The sequence below is a fragment of the Lagenorhynchus albirostris genome, chromosome X (assembly GCF_949774975.1).
Source record: "Lagenorhynchus albirostris chromosome X, mLagAlb1.1, whole genome shotgun sequence".
Classification (NCBI taxonomy): Eukaryota; Metazoa; Chordata; class Mammalia; order Artiodactyla; family Delphinidae; genus Lagenorhynchus; species Lagenorhynchus albirostris.
In genome coordinates this window covers 93,995,157-94,015,863 of record NC_083116.1, presented here as the reverse complement: position 1 = coordinate 94,015,863, position 20,707 = coordinate 93,995,157, and the positions used below count along the sequence as shown (strand labels likewise).

At 37.6% G+C, this 20,707-nt stretch overlaps 1 long non-coding RNA gene across 1 annotated transcript in view; it reads right to left on the bottom strand.

The window, feature by feature from the left end:
• The window catches only part of LOC132513910 (uncharacterized), a 128,696-nt gene that overhangs the window by 3,071 nt on the left and 104,918 nt on the right, over positions 1 to 20,707 (bottom strand). The window lies entirely within an intron of this gene.

The window sequence follows — 20,707 nt, the reverse complement described above, 5'->3', positions numbered from 1 at the left end:
AGATTTGTGATTAAAGACTTTACCAAAATTCCACTGAAGTACACAGTAAGTTGACATATTTTATCCTTTGCAGTTCAGTAGGGTGCACTTTTTGCACAATCTCTTGCTCCAAAGGGAGAAGTGAATGACGGAGCACTTTTAAAGGCTCCAACTGATTATGGAAAAAAAACATTCATGACACTGGGAAAAAATCCAGACTAATGAACCCACTACTAAATTTTGTCTATCTTCTAGCTCTAAATCTGTACTAATGAGATAATGATATGGTAATCACTAGTCAAGTGTGGCTACTTGAATTTAAATTTTAACTAGTTAAAATTTTTTAAAAATTGATTTCTCAGCCACACTAGCCACATTTCAAGTGCTTGGAAAACACACATGGTTAGTGTCTACCATATTGGACAGCACAGATTTATAGAATGGATATATCACTGCAGGAAGTTCTATTAGAAAGTGTTGCTATATGTGATGAGAAAGCATCTCAAAAAAATCCGGACTAACACGCCCACCACTAAATATCTTATGTCTATATATAGACCTATACATATAGAAGGTGTGTATATATACATACATATATATATATATATGTACACATACAAAGTCTCTACAACAGGATATTTTAATTAAAAACAAATGGTCGGAGTTTGGAGACACCTTCAAGATAGTGGAGGAGTAAGAAGTGGAGATCACCTTACTCCCCACAAATACATCAGAAATACACCTACATGTGGAACAACTCCTACAGAACACCTACTGAATGCTGGCAGAAGACCTCAGACCTCCCAAAAGGCAAGAAACCCCCCACGTACCTGGGTAGGGCAAAAGAAAAAAAAACAACAGAGACAAAAGAATAGGGACAGGACCTGCACCAGTGGGAGGGAGCTGAGAAGGAGGAAAGATTTCCACACACTAGGAAGCCTCTTCGCGGGCGGAGACTGCGGGTGGCGGAAGGGGGAAGCTTCGGAGATGCAGAGGAGAGCGCAGCAACAGGGGTGCAGAGGGCAAAGCGGAGAGAGTCCCGCACAGAGGATCGGTGCCGACTGGCACTCACCAGCCCGAGACGCTTGTCTGCTCACCCGCCGGGGCGGGCGGGGCTGGGAGCTGAGGCTCGGGCTTCGGAGGTCGGATCGCAGGGAGAGAACTGGGGTTGGCGGCGTGAACACAGCCTGAAGCGGGCTAGTGCGCCACGACTAGCTGGGAGGGAGTCCGGGAAAAAGTCTGGAGCTGCCGAAGAGGCAAGAGAACATTGTTTCGGGGTGTGTGAGGAGAGGGGATTCTGAGCACCGCCTAAATAAGCTCCAGAGACGGGCGCGAGCCGCGTCTATCAGCGCGGACCCCAGAGACGGGCATGAGATGCTTCCATGCCCTGGCTATTGTTTAAAAAAAATGGTTCTGAGGGTTGTCTTTTGGACTTGTTTATGGTTTCCTTTGCTGTGCAAAAGCTTTGCAGTTTCATTAGGTCTCATTTGTTTATTTTTGTTTTTATTTCCATTTCTCTAGGAGGTGGGTCAAAAAGGATCTTGCTGTGATTTATGTCATAGAGCGTTCTGCCTATGTTTTCCTCTAAGAGTTTGATAGTTTCTGGCCTTACATTTAGGTCTTTAATCCATTTTGAGCTTATTTTTGTGTATGGTGTTAGGGAGTGATCTCATCTCATACTTTTACATGTACCTGTCTAGTTTTGCAAGAAAATATTTGCAAATGAAGCAACTGACAAAGGATTAATCTCCAAAATTTACAAGCAGCTCATGCAGCTCAATAACAAAAAAACAAACAACCCAATCCAAAAATGGGCAGAAGACCTAAATAGACATTTCTCCAAAGAAGATATACAGACTGCCAACAAACACATGAAAGAATGCTCAACATCATTAATCATTAGAGAAATGCAAATCAAAACGACAATGAGATATCATCTCACACCAGTCAGAATGGCCATCATCAAAAAATCTAGAAACAATAAATGCTGGAGAGGGTGTGGAGAAAAGGGAACACTCTTGCACTGCTGGTGGGAATGTGAATTGGTTCAGCCACTATGGAGAACAGCATGGAGGTTCCTTAAAAAACTACAAATAGAACTACCATATGACCCAGCAATCCCACTACTGGGCATATACCCTGAGAAAACCATAATTCAAAAAGAGTCATGTACCAAAATGTTTATTGAAGCTCTATTTACAATAACCCGGAGATGGAAACAACCTAAGTGTCCATCATCGGATGAATGGATAAAGAAGATGTGGCACGTATATACAATGGAATATTACTCAGCCATAAAAAGAAACGAAATTGAGCTATTTGTAATGAGGTGGATGGACCTAGAGTCTGTCCATACAGAGTGAAGTCAGAAAGAGAAAGACAAATATCGTATGCTACTACATATATATGGAATTTAAGAAAAAAATATCATGAAGAACCTAGGGGTAAGACAGGAATAAAGACACAGACCTACTAGAGAATGGACTTGAGGATATGGGCAGGGGTAGGGTAAGCTGTGACAAAGTGAGAGAGTGGCATGGACATATATACACTACCAAACATAAAATAGCTAGCTAGTGGGAAGCAGTGCATAGCACAGGGAGATCAGCTCGGTGCTTTGTGACCACCTAGAGGGGTGGGATAGGGAGGGTGGGAGGGAGGGAGACGCAAGAGGGAAGAGATATGGGAACATATGTATATGTATAACTGATTCACTTTGTTATAAAGCAGAAACTAACACACCATTTTAAAGCAATCATACTCCAATAAAGATGTAAAAAAAAAATGGTTCTGAAGAACCTAGGGGCAGGACAGGAATAAAGACGCAGCCATAGAGAATGGACTTGAGGACACAGGGAGGGAGAAGGGTAAGCTGGGACAAAGTGAGAGAGTGGCATGGACATATATACACTACCAAACGTAAAATAGATAGCTAGTGGGAAGCAGCCACATAGCACAGGGAGATCAGCTCGGTGCTTTGTGACCACCTAGAGAGGCGGGATAGGGAGGGTGGGAGGGAGATGCAAGAGGGAGGAGATACGGGGATATATGTATATGTATAGCTGATTCACTTTGCTATAAAGTAGAAACTAACACACAGTTGTAAAGCAATTATACTCCAATAAAGATGTTAAAAAAGTTTTTTAAAAAAGCAAAAAAACCAAATGGTCCACTCCCAGTTATGATAATCCACTGTTTTAATATATTGCCTTCAGCTCTCTCATATATTTATATGCCACTTTGTATTCTCCTGGTTTTACTTAGCATTATATCTAACATCTTGTTTATGTTTCTACATAATCTTAATTATCATTTTAATGCCTACATAATATTCCATCCTTTTGATGTACCATAATTTATTAAACCATTTCTCTAATGTTAGACATTCTCTTGGTGCTTATTCCCTTTCTTTATTCTGATTACAGTTACAAGGCTTTTTTTCTGTGTGTAAATGTTTCTGTTCTTCTCTTATACTTCATAACTAACTCCTCTATTCACATATGCTTTATGAGAGAGATTCTATTTATAGCCTTTATAGTGCCAGGAATATAAAGCTGTCTCTGCCTAATTTAACCCTACAACACTCGAAACAAATAGGTTATGGAAGGCAGTAGATTTAATGGCTATTTAGAATGTGTGTCTTTGGCATATGACCTTGATTTAATTGTGCAATTTTCATTATGCTGTAGCTTTTATTCCCTTATATTCTATAATGTTTTTGGCTTTTATTCCCTTATATTCTATAATGTTTTTGGCCCCAGAGACAGTCTCTAGAACAGAAGTCATGTGAACCAGAAGAAACCGCTGTCAGACCCCATTTTAATTTCACCTGCAGGCTCAACCACCCCCCCTCCCCCGCCAACCAGAGTTTTATTCCTGACAGAGGTGGGATCTGATGACCCAGTAGTATCTATTCTATGCCTATGCTCCTCTTCAATTTCTCTCCACTTATATCTAGAACCAAGATCCAGGATTCCACAGACATCTTTACGGCCTCTTGTCCAGGCCTTGAGTTTGCCTTAAAACTCAACAAAGACTGGGGCCTCTACTGCTTTGTCAGTTTCTGTGCAATATTTGGTCTCCAGGACTAGGGTTTGCTTTACCTTTTAAGGTAAATTTTAAGGGGGGTGCAAAGTCTCAGCCTTGAGTCTAGGGTTCAAGAGTATAACAATCACACAGGGCCAGACAACTGAAAGGATGTACAACATTTCACACCTAAGGCTTTAATAAAGATAAGTATAGCAGGAGAAAGAAAGTATAGTCAGTCATTGAGGGGTTTGATATGTCCAGGAGCACCTCCTAGAGTTCTCTCAGTTACAGAAGATGTGCTTTGCATTCAAATTATGGACCACAAAGATATGTGCAAGGTATCTTGGTTTCAAGGAAGCCAAGATACTAGTTTACTGAGGGGTCTTTAACATACCACTGGTCACAACTAAAACCAGACTGTGTAAATGGCAAAACCAGGTACAAACCATCAACCTATAGATCCCTAACTGATGCAGACAAGCCAGTATAGGATGTCTCCAAGGGAATTTCGAACTTCAAGAAGCACATTATAAATCTTTAGCTAGTACATTTCATCCTTATCTTAACCAAGGGTCAGTACCAGACTTTCAGGCAACCCTGGAGACAAGCATAGAGCTATCCCAGTCCAGGTACAAGTTAACTCTATCCTCACCCAGAGACATGGGCTATATAGAGATCCTCAGCACTTCTTTCTCCATTGTTTAAAGCAACAAATACCCCTGTGTAACATAAAGTTTGGTGAGGAACACGTGTCAAGTCTCACAAAAGTTGCGTGGGCTTATTGCCTTTCTTAAGGTTGAAGGTATTCAACTTGGGAAATCCTTTGAACTTCAACCGATTAATTTATTGAATAGACATAAGAGGTCAGAATAAGAAAAAACATCTGGGAGTTATATTATCAGAGGGACTCTCATTTGCCATTGGAAAAGGGTTGCAGGGCATACTATCTCAGATGGGTAAGTTGTCATTCAGTTCACAATCTTATCCAACTCTGAAGGAGAAAAACTACATAGAAATCTTTTCAGCAATTTCTCTGTGGCTTCTTTTTCTCAAATGACCACAGAAAACTAAATGTGCTGAACCACACTTCCATAATGGTACTTGGCTGGAAACCTACTGCTGTAGCTTTTGTGCTTTTTGGCACTGTATTAGTTTGCGAGGGCTGCTGGAAAAAAGTACCACAAATTGGGAGGCTTAAATAACAGAAATTCATTCTCTAACAGTTCTAGAAGCAAGTCTGAAATCAAAATTCTAGTGGGGTCAGTTCCTTCTGAGGGCTGTGAGGGAAGGATCTGTTCCAGGCCTCTCTCCTTGGCTTGTAGATGGCTGTCATCTCTCTGTGTCTTCACATTATCTTCCCTCTATGTGTGTCTGTCTCTGTGTCTAAATTTCTTCTTTTTATAAGGACACCAGTCATATTGGATTGGGGCCTACCCTAATGATATCTTTTTAAGTTTATCTCTGTAAAGACTCTATCTCCAAATAAGGTCGAGTTCTGAGGTACTGGGCGTTAGGTTTTCAATATACGAATTTTGGGGGAACACACTTCAGCACACAAGAGGCACATACCAAAAAGCAGGCTGCTTCTCAAAGCCTCTGCAGCATCCTTTTCTTTTTGTACTCCTCTTCTTCCTCTTGACATTAGTTGTTTTTAGGAAAGGTTGTGACTGATGTTGCCTTGTGTCATGAAGAAGGTATTTCCTGCTCATCAAAATAACAAGACATGTATATAAGGAGGCAGACATAACAGAGAGTCTTCTGGACAGGAATCAACTGTGACATAATTAGAGACTCATGTCTGTTTTCAAAACAGTAACCAAGACAGCTTGGTTGCTATGAGTGACTATTCAATGCCAAAATGGCACATGAAGCCCTTTATCTCCTAAAATGAACAGGAAGGCTGCTTATCTGTGCTTTGAGGAGGGTAATTAAACAATGTTTTACTGCAATTGACTGAGAATTGTTCAATAACAATTGTTTACTAATTGCTTACTAACAATTTAGTAAAAATTGTTTTATAATTTATTGGTATAATTACCAATAATAACATAATAACAATAGTTACTCTTGCAAATATACAGTTTTATAACATATATATTGGAGTCCATAAAAATGTTCTAACTATCCTCTTTAATTGTACAACAAAAATATATTATAAAAAATTAAATTCCTTTCACAAAAAGATGTTCAAGAAGGGTAGAACAGTGATAGTCACAATCATATTCACTTTCCACTTTATGATTTTAAACAGTATTTGTACCCAGGTGGTAGTGATATGCTATGGTCAGGGGGCCTAGTTGGAAGCAAAGGCTATAGGCATTTTCTGTGAAGAAATCCTAGAGCTCAGTCTCTTGGCTCTATCATTTAATTAGAAATGTTCTCTTCCTTGGTTTATAAGCATAATTTCTTTAAAGTAGCCAAATGTAACAGCATTACCATTGGAAAATGTTTTAAATAAAATTTGTTAGTTGCAGCAACATGGATGTACCTAGAGATTGTCATACTGAGTGAAGTAAGTCAGACAGAGAAAGACAAATATCATATAATATCGCTCGTATGTGGAATCTAAAAAAATGGTACAAATGAATTTATCTACAAAACAGAAATAGAGCCACAGATGTAGAAAATAAACTTATGGTTACCGAAGGCAAAGTGGGGTGGTAAATTAGGAGACTGGGATTAACTACTAGATACAAAATAGATAACTAATAAGGACCTACTGTATAGCACAGGGAACTCTACTCAATACTCTGTAATGACCTATATGGGAATAGAATCTAAAAAAGAGTGGATAAATGTTTATGTATAACTGACTTATTTTTCTGTATAGCAGAAATGAACACAACACTGTAAATCAATACTCAAATAAAAATTAATTTAAAAAAATAAAAATAAAATGTATTAGTGTATGTCTAGAGTATGATTTGGTTACTTTCTTACATATCTTTAACTATTTCTCTTCCTTTACGAGTTCATGTGGGGAAAGTACAGATGGAATATTCTCCAAGATTGATGAGATCCCGGGTGCTAAAACAAACCTTAAAGCTTAAAAGATATGATATGATCTTAGCTCATAATGGAATTAAACTAGAAATCAATATGAAAAAGATAACAGGAAAATCTTTAAACACCTAAAAAATTTTTTTAAAAACCCTAATAATCCATGATCAAAGAGGAATTCTCCAAAAAATGAAACATATTTTTAACTGAATGGTAATAAGATATCAAAACTTGTGGGATGCATCCAGAGCAGAGCTTAGAGGGAATTTTATAGCAACAGTGTTTACATTAGAAATGGAGAAAAGTCTCAATAATATAAGTTGCTACCTCAGGAAACTAGGAAGAGGAGAGCAAAATAAACCCAAAGCAAGAAGAAGGCAAGAAATAATAAAGATAAGAGCAGAAGTCAAAGAAATAGAAACAGAACTAGCAAATGCCAATGGTTGTAGATAAAACAAGAACCAAAAATCCTACTCTCTCGAGCCTAAGGACTAGGAAAGAGGCAGTCTAGAAAGAGAGAAAACTTTTACTAGCTGTTCTACTACAGCCAAACATCACTAGAAAAAAAGCTGTGGCCTGACCTCTATCCATAGCAGCAGTGACTAAGAGGGAGCCTAGACATCAGACTGTAATGAGGCAACCCAACCCCCTGCAGGTGTGGTGTCAGAAAAGGTCAAGAACAGAATTGGGACTTTTATCCACACTAAGCAGTACAAGTGACCACAACCCCAAACCATGGAGTCAGTGGAAACCATGCAGCAAGCATGGGCTTCCTCCATCACCTGGTAGCAATGAGGCACCCCTCCTCCACTCCACTGAGGTGGTATCAGAGGAGGCCTACTGGATAGTTGGAATTTACAACACTGCCCAATGGTAAGACGGCGGCCCACCCACCCCACGGTGTCAATGGAGATCATGTGGGGAGTAGTAACAAGGCACTCCTACCAATCCTAGCCAGGGAGATATCAGTGGAGGCCTAGTGAGAAGTTTGCCCAGCAGTAATGATGAGTTCTCTCCTCCTCAAGTATCAGCCAAGGCTAACTGGGAAAACCAGACTTCTACCTGCAACTGACAGTAATGAGGCAGTGTTCTCCCTTCCTCTCTGAAGTATCAGAGGAAGCTAGCTAAAACAAAAGGCTTATATAAGATCCAGATTCTCACATAATACGCAAAATGTCTAGGTGACAATAGAAAAAAATCACTTATTCCAAGAACCAGTAAGATCTCAAACTGAATAAAAAAGACAACCAATAGATTTCAATGCAAAGATGACAGAGATATTAAAATTCTCTGACCAAGATTTTAAAGCAGCCATCATGAAACTGCTTCAACAAGCAATTATAAACATACCTGAAACACACCTATGAATATACTTAAAATGAAAAAATAGAAAGCCTCAGCAAAAGAATTGCAAGTCTAAGTAGAGAAATAGAAAATATAAGGAAGAATCAATTAGAAATTTTAGAACTTAGAAATACAAAAACTCAGTACATGGGTTCAAGAGCAGAGTGTAAGGCAAGGGGAGAAGAATTACTGAACTTGAAGAGAGAACAACAGAAATTACACAATCTAAACAGCAGACAGAAAACAGACTTTAAAAAAAAGAACAGATTTTCAGAGACCTACTGGAAGATAAAATAAGATCTAACATTTATGCCATCGAAGTCCGAGAAAAAGAGGAGAAAAGGGTGGGGCTAAAAAACTATGAAATAACAGTAAAATAATAGCTGAAAACTTCCCAAATTTGGCAAAATTCATAAATCTATAGGTTCAAGAAGCTGCACGAACCACAAAGAAATTCATGTAAAGGCATATCATAGTCAAACTTCTGAAAACCGAAGACAGAAAAACAATCTTGAAATCAGTGATACAGAAACAACTTCCCTATATTGGGACAACAATTCAAATGACAGGATTTCTCATTAGAAAACATGGAGGCCAGAAGGAATTGATACAACATTTTTCCAGTGCTAAAAAGAACTGTAAACCCACAATCCTATATCCAGTAAAAAATTCCTTCGGGAACAAAGGAAGTATAAAGACATTCTCAGATGAAGGGAAACTAAGGGAATTTGTCACCAGCAGACCTACCCTAAAGGAATGGTTGAAGGAAATTTTATTAAGAGAAACAAAATCATTAAAGAAAGAATCTTGGATTACCAAGAAAGAAGAAAAAACACAAGAAGAAAAAATATAGGTAAATACATTAACTTTACTTCTCCTCTTGAGTCTTCTAGATTACATTTGGTGATTGAAGGAAAAATTATAACAATGTCTGATATGGCTCTAGATGTCTGTGGAGGAAATATTTAAGGCAATCATATCATAAAAGGGAGACAAGGTTTCTACACTTCACTCAAACTGGTAAAATGTCAACATCAGAAGACTAAGTTATGCAGAGCAGCCACTAAAGATGCTGTGCAAAAAGATACACTCAAAATCACTATAGATAAATGAAAATGGAATTATAAAATAGGTTCAAGTAATCCACAAGAAGGTAGGAAAAAGAAAATAGGAACAAAACACAGAATAAACAGAAAAAAACATCCAGCAGATTTGAGCCCTAACATCTCAATAATTACATTAAATGTAGATGATCTACATATGCCAATTAAAGACAGAAATTTGTGGGGTAGATTAAAAAATATGACTATATGCTCTCTACAGGAAACTCTCCAAATATAATGATACAGACAGATTGTCATATCATGCTAACATAAATCAAAAGAAAGTGGAGTGGCTACATTAATTTCAGAAAAAAAGAACTTCAGAGTAAAGAAAATGACCAGAGACAAAAAGGGACACTATATAATTATCAAAAATTCAGGCCACCAAGAAGACAAAGTAAAATGTGCATGCACCGAACAACACAGCAGCAAAATACATGAAGACAAAGGCTGAGAGAACTGAAAGGAGTAATAAGCACAGCCAAAAGATGAGAAGACATCACCATCCTTCTCTCAACAACTAATTGAACAATTAAACAGAAAATCAGCATGGGTATAAAATAACTCAAAGGCAGTGTCAACTAAGAGAATCTATTTGACATTGAACACTCCACCCAACAATAGCAGAATCCACATTCTTTTCAAGTGGCAATGGATAGCAAAACAACATAGCCCCTTAAACAAATCTGAATAAATTTAAAGAATTGAAATCATACAGTGTGTCTCTGACCACAATGAAATCAAACTACAAATCAATATCAGAGAGATAACAGAAAAATTCCACACTAAAAACCATGCTCCTAAATAATTTGCTGGTCAATGATAAACCTGAGTGGAAATTTTTAAAAACACATTGTACTGAATGGAAATGAAAATACAACATATCAAAATTTGTGTGACATAGCAAAAACAGTGCTAAGAGGGAAATTTATAGCACTGAACATGTACATCAGAAAAGGGGAAACATCTCCAGTCAATAATCTAAGATTCCCACTTCAAGAATCTAAAAAACAAAGAGAAAAATAAATTCAAAATGAGCAGAAGGGGGCTTCACTGGTGGCGCAGTGGTTGAGAGTCTGCCTGCCGATGCAGGGGACATGGGTTCGTGCCCCGGTCCGGGAAGATCCCACATGCCACAGAGTGGCTAGGCCCGTGAGCCATGGCCACTGAGCCTGCGCGTCCGGAGCCTGTGCTCCGCAACGGGAGAGGCCACAACAGTGAGAGGCCCGTGTACCGCAAAAAAAAAAAAAAAAAGAGCAGAAGGAAGGAAAGGACGATAAAAAACAAAAAGCAATGAAACTGAAAACAGAATAACAATAGAGAAAAATTAATAAAATACAAAGCTAGTCCTTTGAAAAGATCAATAAAATTGAAAAAAACTCTACCAAGACTTGACAAAGGAAAAACGAGAAAAGACACAAATAACTAAATCAGGAATGAAAGACTGCATATCATTACACACCCTGCAGACATCAAAATGATAAGGAAATACTTGAAACAACTCCATACCCATAAATTTGACAAACATGTACAGGATCTGTATGCTGACAGTTACAAAATGTTGATGAAGCTAATCAAAGAAGACCTAAATATGTGGACATACCATATTTATGAATTAGAAGGCTCAGCACAGTAAAGATGTCAATTATTTCTTAATTTATATACGGGGCTAAGACAATTTCTATCAGAATCCAAGCAAGTTTTTTTTTAATAGAAATAGGCTTATTCTAAAATTCATAGGGAAAGGCACAGGTCCTAGAATAGTTAAAATAATCTTGATAAAGAAGAATAAAGTGGGAGAACTCACTTTACCCAATATTAAGGCTTACTTATATAGCGCCAGTAATCAAGACAGTATGGTATTGGTAGCGAGACACACTGATCAATGGATTAGAGTAGAGAACACAGATATAGCTTCTACACAAGTACAATCAACCAAGTATTTTTTTCTTTTTGGCCGTGTAGTGTGGCATGTGGGATTCTAGTTCCCCAACCAAGGATCGGGGCCACGCCCCCTGCATTGGAAACACAGACTCTTAACTACTGGACTGCCAGGGAAGCCCCACAATCAATCTATTTTTCACAAAGGTGCAAATGCAGTTCAATAGAGGAAGGATAACCTTTTCAACACACGTGGGAGCAGTCTGCCCTCCATAAGCAAAAAATGAATCTTGCCCTAACTTCACACCTCATGCAATGATTAACCTAAAATGGATAATGGACTTAAATGTAAAACTATAAAACTTTTAGAGAAAAAAAAGGAGAAAGTCTTTGGTATCTAGTACTACACAAAGAATTTTTTAGACCTGATACCAAAGCATGATCCATAAAAGGAAAAATTAATAAACTAAAAACTTTTGCCCTTTTGCCATATGAAGAGGATGAAAATACAATCCACGGACTGGGAGAAAATATTTGCAAACCACATGTCTGATCTGACAAAGGACTATTATGTAGAATATAAAGAACTACCCAAACTCAACAGTAAGAACACAAACAATCCAATTAGAAAATGGACAAAAGGCTTGAAGACACATTTCACTAAAGAGGTTTATACAGATGGCAAAAAAGCACGTGAAAAGATGTTCAACATCGTTAGCCAGGGAAATGTAAATTAATACCAAAATGAGATATCACTATACACCTACCAGAATAACAACAAAAACAACAAAATGATATAGTACAAAATGCTTGTGAGGATGTGGAGATACTGGATTACCTGAATTGCTGGCGGAAATGCCAAATGCTACAGGCACTCTGGGAAACAGTTGACAGTTTCTTATACAACTGAACATGCAACTACCACATGACCCAGAAATTGTACTCTTTAGCATTTATCCCCAAATTATGAAAATAGGGCCACACAAAAACCTGTACATGAATAGCACTTTTACTTGTGACAATCAGAGACTGGAATCATCCCAGATATCCTTCAGTGAGTGAATGGTTAAACAAACTGTGGTATATACATACTCAGCAATAAAAAAGAATGAACCATTGATACACAAAACAACTCAAATGAACATCTGGGAGATTACACTGAGCATAAGACAGCAATCCCAAAAGGTTATATACTGTATGATTCAATTTCTATAACATTTTGAAATGCTGAAATTTTAGAAGTGTAGGACATATTAGTGGTTGCCAGGGGTTGGGACTGAGGAAGGGGGTCACAAGAGGGAGGTGGGTGGAGTTATAAAAGGGCAATATGAGGGATCCTTGTGGTGACAGAACTGTTCAGTATCTCGACTGTGATGATGGATACACAAGCCTATACAGGTGATAAGACTGTATAGAATTTAATACATACACATACAAATTAGGATAAGTAAAACTGGACAAATCTAAATAAGATTGGTGGATTGTATCAATGTCAATATCCTGGTTGTGATATTATATTACACTTTTGTAAATTGTTACCACTAGTAGAAATTGGGTAAAGGGTACAAAGGATCTCTCCACATAATTTTTTTACAACTACATGTGAATATACAATTATCTCAATGAATTTTTTTAAGTTGCGAAGTACCAGAACATACACTTCACCAAAGATCATATAAGGATGGCAAATAAGCACATGAAAAGATGTTTAACATCTTTATCCATTAGGTAAATGCAAATTAAAACCATGAGGAGACACTACTATATACGTATTACAATGGCTAAAAAAAATACTGATAATATCAACTGCTGGCAAAGGTGTGGAGCAACTGGAATGCTCATACATTGCGAGTGGGAATACAAAATGGCACAGCCACTCCAGAAAATGGTTTGGCAGTTTCTTACAAAGTTAAACATATACTTAATTATATGATCCAGCTATCTTATTCCTTGATATTTACCCAAGAGAAATGAAAACTTATGTTCATACAAAAACCAGTATATGAATGTATTTGGCAGCTCTATTTGTAATTGCCGCAAAACAGAAACAACACACGTGTTCTTCAAATGGTGAATGGATAAACAAATAGTGGCATATCTATGCAATAGAATACTACTCAGCAATGAAAAGCAATGAGCTACTGAAACATGGAATGACATCAATGAATCCCAAAGGCATTATGCTAAGTGAATAAAGCAAGTCTGTAAAAGTTACATACTGCCTGATTCCAATTATAAGACATTCTGGAAAGACAAAGCAGATCAGTGGATGCCAGAAGCTGGGAGGGGGAGGAGAGTGAGACTATAAAGGGATAGCATGAGGGTCATTTTCGGGGGGGGGCGATGTGTTCTGATTGTGGTGGTGGATACATGAATCTATGAGAAATGCCTACCAAAAGAAGGGGCAGTAAAAAGAAATGGACATGGAATATTTGATAATCAATAGCCTTTTCCAGCAATTTGTACTCAGTCCTTTAGATGACTAAGAGTAGTGACTGAGAGACTTGAAGACTTAGTGACAAGTTACCTATACACTGTGTCTTGATCTCAAATCTCTATTCTGCCTGTCCAGGCTGTTTGAGAACAGGGACTAGAGATGAGGTTTCCGTTGCCTTTTCAAGATTCTTGTTCCTTTCTTCACACATGACATAGAAAGAAAATTATATGATACTCCTTTTATATAGTGCAAGCTCCATTTTTCATGACTTTTTCTTCTTATCTGAAAATTGTATGTTTCCACTGAAGGCTTTTTAGTTTCCCTCTCACATAAACAGTTTGCCTTCTTTGAATGGAATTTTATGCCCCTTGAATTTTACAGAATGCTTGTAACTAGGAAAGACTTAGAAAAATCTTATTGTTACAAGTAGTGACTTAAAGTCATATTTTAAGGTAGTCAAAATATTTTTTTTAAATAGCTCTTTTTCCTAAAGAGTTTGAATCCATAAACAAAACGAGATTTTTTTTTGGCCTACAATTTAGATTAATTTCATTAAAACACCAGTGTGGTTGTTTCCTCCCTATTTTTAAACCGTTTGATTGTTATAGGTTTGATGTTATATGTTCATTTTGAAATAAATTTGCACAGCAGGAATTGCCAAGGATTTAGGAGTATTACCAGGTTCATTCAATTTGTTGAAAACGACATCAGAATTAAAGGATTCTCTTTCACTTTGGTCTTCTACCCACTTCCAAATTGAAATAGGAGTGTCTTTGGAATAGTTTGCCCCCTCATAATTTAGAAGCCCTGTTCTGTGTATACCTGCCACTCACTGGACCCTAAGGAACACTTTACTGAGCTAAAGAAGTTGAGCGGTCACTGTCATTTTCAGTTAAAAGCGCCATTCTGCCGCATCACATCACTGCCAAGTGTCATCACTGCTTTTAAAACCCCAAGTACTCAATAAAGCCTTCATGGATTAATTGCATGAGTAAACAAGTTTTCCCATTATCATGTCCAAACATAAAATGTACATAAAATGACTTTTCATTCACTAATTCCCATATGAATTCAGTAACTATTTCTACATAATGGAAACACCTGAACATTATGCTTATTCATTCAGATAAATGTTTATTATTCAATTATCAGTGTGTGCCATAAAGAGATCCCACCTATCATAGTGATGCATTGAAGGAAATTAACCACTTTCCAGAAGAAGTTATGATCTGCCTCTGTCTGCCAAGCTTGGCTCCATTCATAAATCAAAACTTAATAAATGCTTTCAATGGCTGATGATAAAAATGACTTTGTACAACTGAAAAGGCAATAGGTTTTATCCACCTTTTATGGCTGTGACAAGAGATACAGAGAAAATAAGAAATTCCATCTCTAATAATACACTGAACCATTATCAGATCTGAATATAATGATAATATCCAAATTTGCAGTCTTTAAGACATTTAAGATTCTGATAGAATAAAGCATCTTCATATGCTTCAATTATCCCAACACCACAGTAGTTTCAGGACCGTAGTTGGTTTTAGGGAAAGGGCGGCACCAGGAAATGATAAGGGTCTTTGAAATAAGGTTTGCATGATTTCTGAATGTAATCTTTCCTTCCCAGAAAGAAATATAAACAGCTATGAGAAACCAATTGCAATAGATCTTGATCAAACTTGGCATTTACTTCAAAACAGATATTCTGTCCATAAACACCAACACCTACATCGTGTATTGAATGGAGCATAAAGCATTTTAATGAAAGACATTTTTGAAACAATAAGCAAGTGAGGGGATGAAAACAAATCAGACATAATTAAAACCTTGTGGCCACATGTGAACTGAAGTATCTCTAACCCTTGGAGATAAGTTCTTCATTTGGAAGCAAGTGTCAGGCTTTGCATACTAGAGATTTGCAGAACAAGGGGCAGACAGTTTTCATAATTTTATCACATTTACAACAAAACATTTGCAGATGTTGGCTGTTATCTTTTCATTTGATTTTTCTCTGAACCTCCCTTACTTCAGTAAACACAGATTTTATAATAACAGTGTATTCTTTCTTAGCTGTCTCTCAAGCTTAGCAGAAGGGCCATGTACCCATACATTACTCATTGTGCTTCAAAATCTCATAACCCAGGAAAGCAAATTTCTCTTTATTCTCCAGAACTAATTGCAGGCTTAGAGCACAGAAAATCCTCTGGGCCGCTACCATTTCTGAAAAGACAACTAAGGCAGTGATCACCTGGTAGGCATGTTTAAACAAATCACTTTGCTTTGCTTTTTGTTTTTGCAAGATTATCACATCTACAAGAAGGAAGATTGATTGAAGGAAATGATGGAGACAGGTTCTTTATTCATTCAATGAAAGGGTCTCCAAAGGGTTTAATCTTTAACTTGGATTTGAGAAATGTTAAGAGGGAAAACACATATTTCACAGTCAGGTTATAACAGTGATTACCAGAAATGTGATTTTTGTGTATTTTCTACAAAGCCAAATATTGATTCATAAGCTTTTTAAAAAAATCTTAAAAAATTTCTCAACCCTTAGAACGCTCATAGCTTCTGCCTAAGAGCTTGACATAGTTATTTTATCTTATTCTAATTTATTTCAAGTAAGAAGGTAGAAATTGACACATGCCCTAAATATGATTTGTCTTGCTTTGGTCTCCTTTCAAAGCAGACTCTGAGGTGAGGATGTGTGTGCAGATACTTTATTTGGGAGGTGAGCACAAGAAGCAGAAGTGAGGAAGTGACAAAAGAAAAGAAGAAAGCTATAGATGGACCTAGAGATTGTCCTACTGAGTGAAGTAAGTCAAACAGAGAGAGACAAATATCAGATATCGCTTATATGTGGAATCGAAAAAAACGGTACAAATAAACTTATCTACAAAACAGAAATAGAGTCAGAGATGTAGAAAACAAACTTACGGTTACCAGAGGGGCGGCATGGGGAAGAGGGATAAATTGGGAGATTGGGATTGACATATACACACTACTATATATAAAATAGATAACTAATAAGGACCTACTGTATAGCACAGAGAACTCTACTCAGTACTCTGTGATGACCTATATGGGAATAGAATCTAAAAAAGAGTGGAGATGTGTATAACTGATTCACTTTGCTGTACAGCAGAAATTAACACAACATTATAAATCAACTATACTCCAATAAAAATTAATTAAAAATAATAAATAAAGAAGAAAGCTAATAAAGTATGTGTTCCCAAGCAGGTTAATAACACTGTGGGCAACCAGAACTTAACCTTGCCAGGGAACCTCTGATAAACCATGTGGGATAGACGTCCCAAGAACTGGGGGAGGGGAGGGGAGGGGCTGGGACATTTATTCCCAGATCCCATCCCTCATTGGTTGAGTTCTTCTCAGGTGGCATGAACTCCCCCATACCTCCATGTTGTGACTGTGTATGGCAGACCAGGCTTCCATGCTGGAGAAAATCCTCAGCCAGGAAAGAAGAGAGACACAGATGCTTACGTTGGGAAGCTAACAGGTGCTGAAAACTGTTTATTTGCAGCTCCTGGTGAACTGAGGTAGGCCAAAGAAATCTGGGACAGGGTATGAACATTGTCTGCTCCCTGCTTAGTTCTCTATCTGGAAGGTGCTTAGTAGAACTTACTAACAAAGAGAGGGAGTAACATAAATATGTATTTCAATTATTCAACCTGACCTATAAAGAAGCTGACTATTGATAAATGAGCCCTGGTCTTATTACAAAGCATGAATGTTTAAAGAGGTTGCTGGCGGATACTTGACCAGTGTTCTATCTTTACCAGTGAAGTTCCTTTTTGATCAGGATTTGTGCTTAGCACTATTCCAGGTTGACTGTGCAGCTCTGACTGTCCTTCCAACAGCCTTCCTTTCCCTGATGACCAATGATCCTATTTCGTGAGAGGAAGGTACTAACTGGAGGAACTTTGGTCCTTGTAAGATTGCTTCTTCAGGTTGGAACTTTTCCGCTATTGCATTTAATATAGGTGTGATCTTGGGAAATTGTCACATCCATTGCTCAGTACTCCTACTTAGAGACACATATGAAAAGGTTATTCATACCTACAAAGGTTTTTTTTTCCCCTGACACCAAATATGTGGGGATTTTATAACACCAGTTCTCTGATTCTCTGATACCAACTAGTTATCCAACAATTCAATCTAATTCTGACACTAATTGCCCAGAGTTAGCACAGACCCCACAAGTTAAGGGCTCAGTCCCACAAGATGGCCCCCACTTCAGATGCCACTTGCAGGTCCCAGGTTGCCACCCATACTTCTGACTATATTCTGTTTATAAATTTGATAGCCGAGTTCAGGTTCAATAATTTGCCAGAGTGACTCACAGAACTCAAGAAAGTGCTTTATTTTCTATTACCAGTTTATAATAAAGGCTATAACTCAGAACAGACAAATGGAACAGGTATATAGGGCAAGGTATGGGGAGAGGAAGGATGCAAAGCTTCTATGCCAAGCCGCCTTCCCAGCACATCAGTATGTTCACCAACCTGGAAACTCCCCAGACCCTGTCATTTAGGGGTTTTTATGGTGGTGTCATGACATAGGCATAATTGACTAAATCACTGGCCATTGGTGATGAACTCAATGTCTTGGCCCTCTCCCTTACCCAGAGGTGGGAGGCAAGGGGCCTGAAAGTTCTAACCCTCTAATCATGGCTTGGTCTTTCCGGTGACCAGCCCCCTGAAGCTATCTAGGGGCCCCCAGTCATCTCATTAGCATACACAAGACACTCTTATCACTCAGGAGATTCCAAGGGTTTTAGGACCTTCGTGCCAGGAAATGGGACAAGAATCAAATATTGATTTTGTATTATATCACAAAACCTTAATACCAGGAAAAATTTTGTATTATATCACAAAACCTTAATACCAGGAAAAATTTCCCCTGCTTGTGGACAAGGCAACCTATGAAACTGAGGATGTTGCCATTTTTACTTTGGCCATTAAGAACCTTGGAGACAAATTTGTAGATCATATGGTCACCTTATTTGTATTTTAAATCTCCATCTTCTCCATAAATTTAATTTTTAAAAAATTCACTAGCCAAACACAAATATAATCTTATGATAATAGATTTATACAATGTGAGTTATAGAGAATTAAATGTGACTATTCCCTTTACTTTGCCCCTAACATTCAACATAGTCTTTCCCTCCTAAAAGTAATCAAACTTAACATTTGGATGTATGTCTCTCTAGTCCTTTTTCTATGGGTCTATATACAATGATATGCAGATATTCACATATATATTTATGAATGTGAATACGATCATGCTATTAACGCTCACCAATACGTATGTACATATAGGTGCATGTATTTCTGTATCTTGAATTTGTACACCTAAAGAATTATTAGATACTATTCTATACAGAATGCTCTCAATCTTTTCATTTTTACATAGTACACCAAACTAAGAATATTTCATTATTTAATTAACCATCTCTCTAATGATGGGTATTTAGGTTGTTTCTAATTATTTACTAATACAAATGATTTTGTAATTCTGCATGAAGCAGGCATGAAGTTGAACATCTGAAGTGGTTATTTGACATGATTGCCCGGAACTTTTTGAGCACCTTTGAAATGTCTAGAGAATTTGAGTCTCATCTCTGTACATTAGAACCCAGGTACCTCGCCTCCACTGGTTCCTTTCAGCTAGGGTACAATCACGTAACTTAGACATGCCCATGTTAAAGTTTGATTGGAATGAGCAGCTTCCATGTCTAATCCACAATCCAAGGGAGGGTCATAGCAGAAGCATGTGAATTGTAAAGGGAGACAGCAGCAGGAAAATTGAGTTCTTGGTGCAGAAGTTACTTTGGCGCTGACAGCAGTAGCTACCCCAATCAAGTCTAGTAGAGAGTAGCTGTTCAAGCGGCAGCCTCCAGGGTTTGGTAGCAGCAGAAACAGCAGTCTCAGGGTTGAAAAAATTCCCCTATCTCATGGGAAGTCCCTGGAAGTCCAGTGGTCAAGACTCAGTGCTTTCACTCCCGGGGCCCGGGCTCGATCCCTGGTCAGGAAACTAAGATCCCTCAAGCTGCGTGGTGCGACCAAAAAAAAAAGTTTCTCTATCTCAATGTTTATTTCCTCTTTGTCACTTTTTATTTTGTATATTTGGGATTTTTCCTTTTTCTTTTTTTAGTTAGCATTTTTAGCAATAAAGTATTTTTTAATTAAAGTATGTACATTGTTTTTTTAGTCATGATGCTATTGCACATTAATAGACTATATCTCAATGGTGAAAAACTGAAAGCATTTCCTCTAAAATCAGGAACAAGACAAGGATGTCCACTCTCACCACAAGTACTCAACATAGCTTTGAAAGTTTTAGCCACAGCAATCAGAGAAGAAAAAGAAATAAAAGGAAGCCAAATCAGAAAAGAAGTTAAGCTGTCACTGTTTGCAGATGACATGATACTATACATAGAGAATCCTAAAGATGCCACCAGAATACTACTTGAGCTAATCAATGAACTTGGTAAAGTTACAGGATACAAAATTAATGCACAGAAATCTCTTGCACTCCTATACACTAATGATGAAAAATCTGAAAGAGAAATTGAGAATACACTCCCATTTACCACTGCAACAAAAATAATAAAATACCTAGGAATAAACCTACCTAGGGAGACAAAAGACCTGTATGCAGAAAACAATAAGACACTGAGGAAAGAAATTAAAGACGATACCAACAGATGGAGAGATATACCATGTTCTTGGATTGGAAGAATCAATATTGTGAAAATGACTCTACTACCCAAAGCAATCTACAGATTCAATGCAATCCCTATCAAATTACCAATGGCATTTTTTATAGAACTAGAACAAAAAGTCTTAAAATTTGTATGGAGACACAAAAGACCCCGAATAGCCAAAGCAGTCTTGAGGGAAAAAAACAG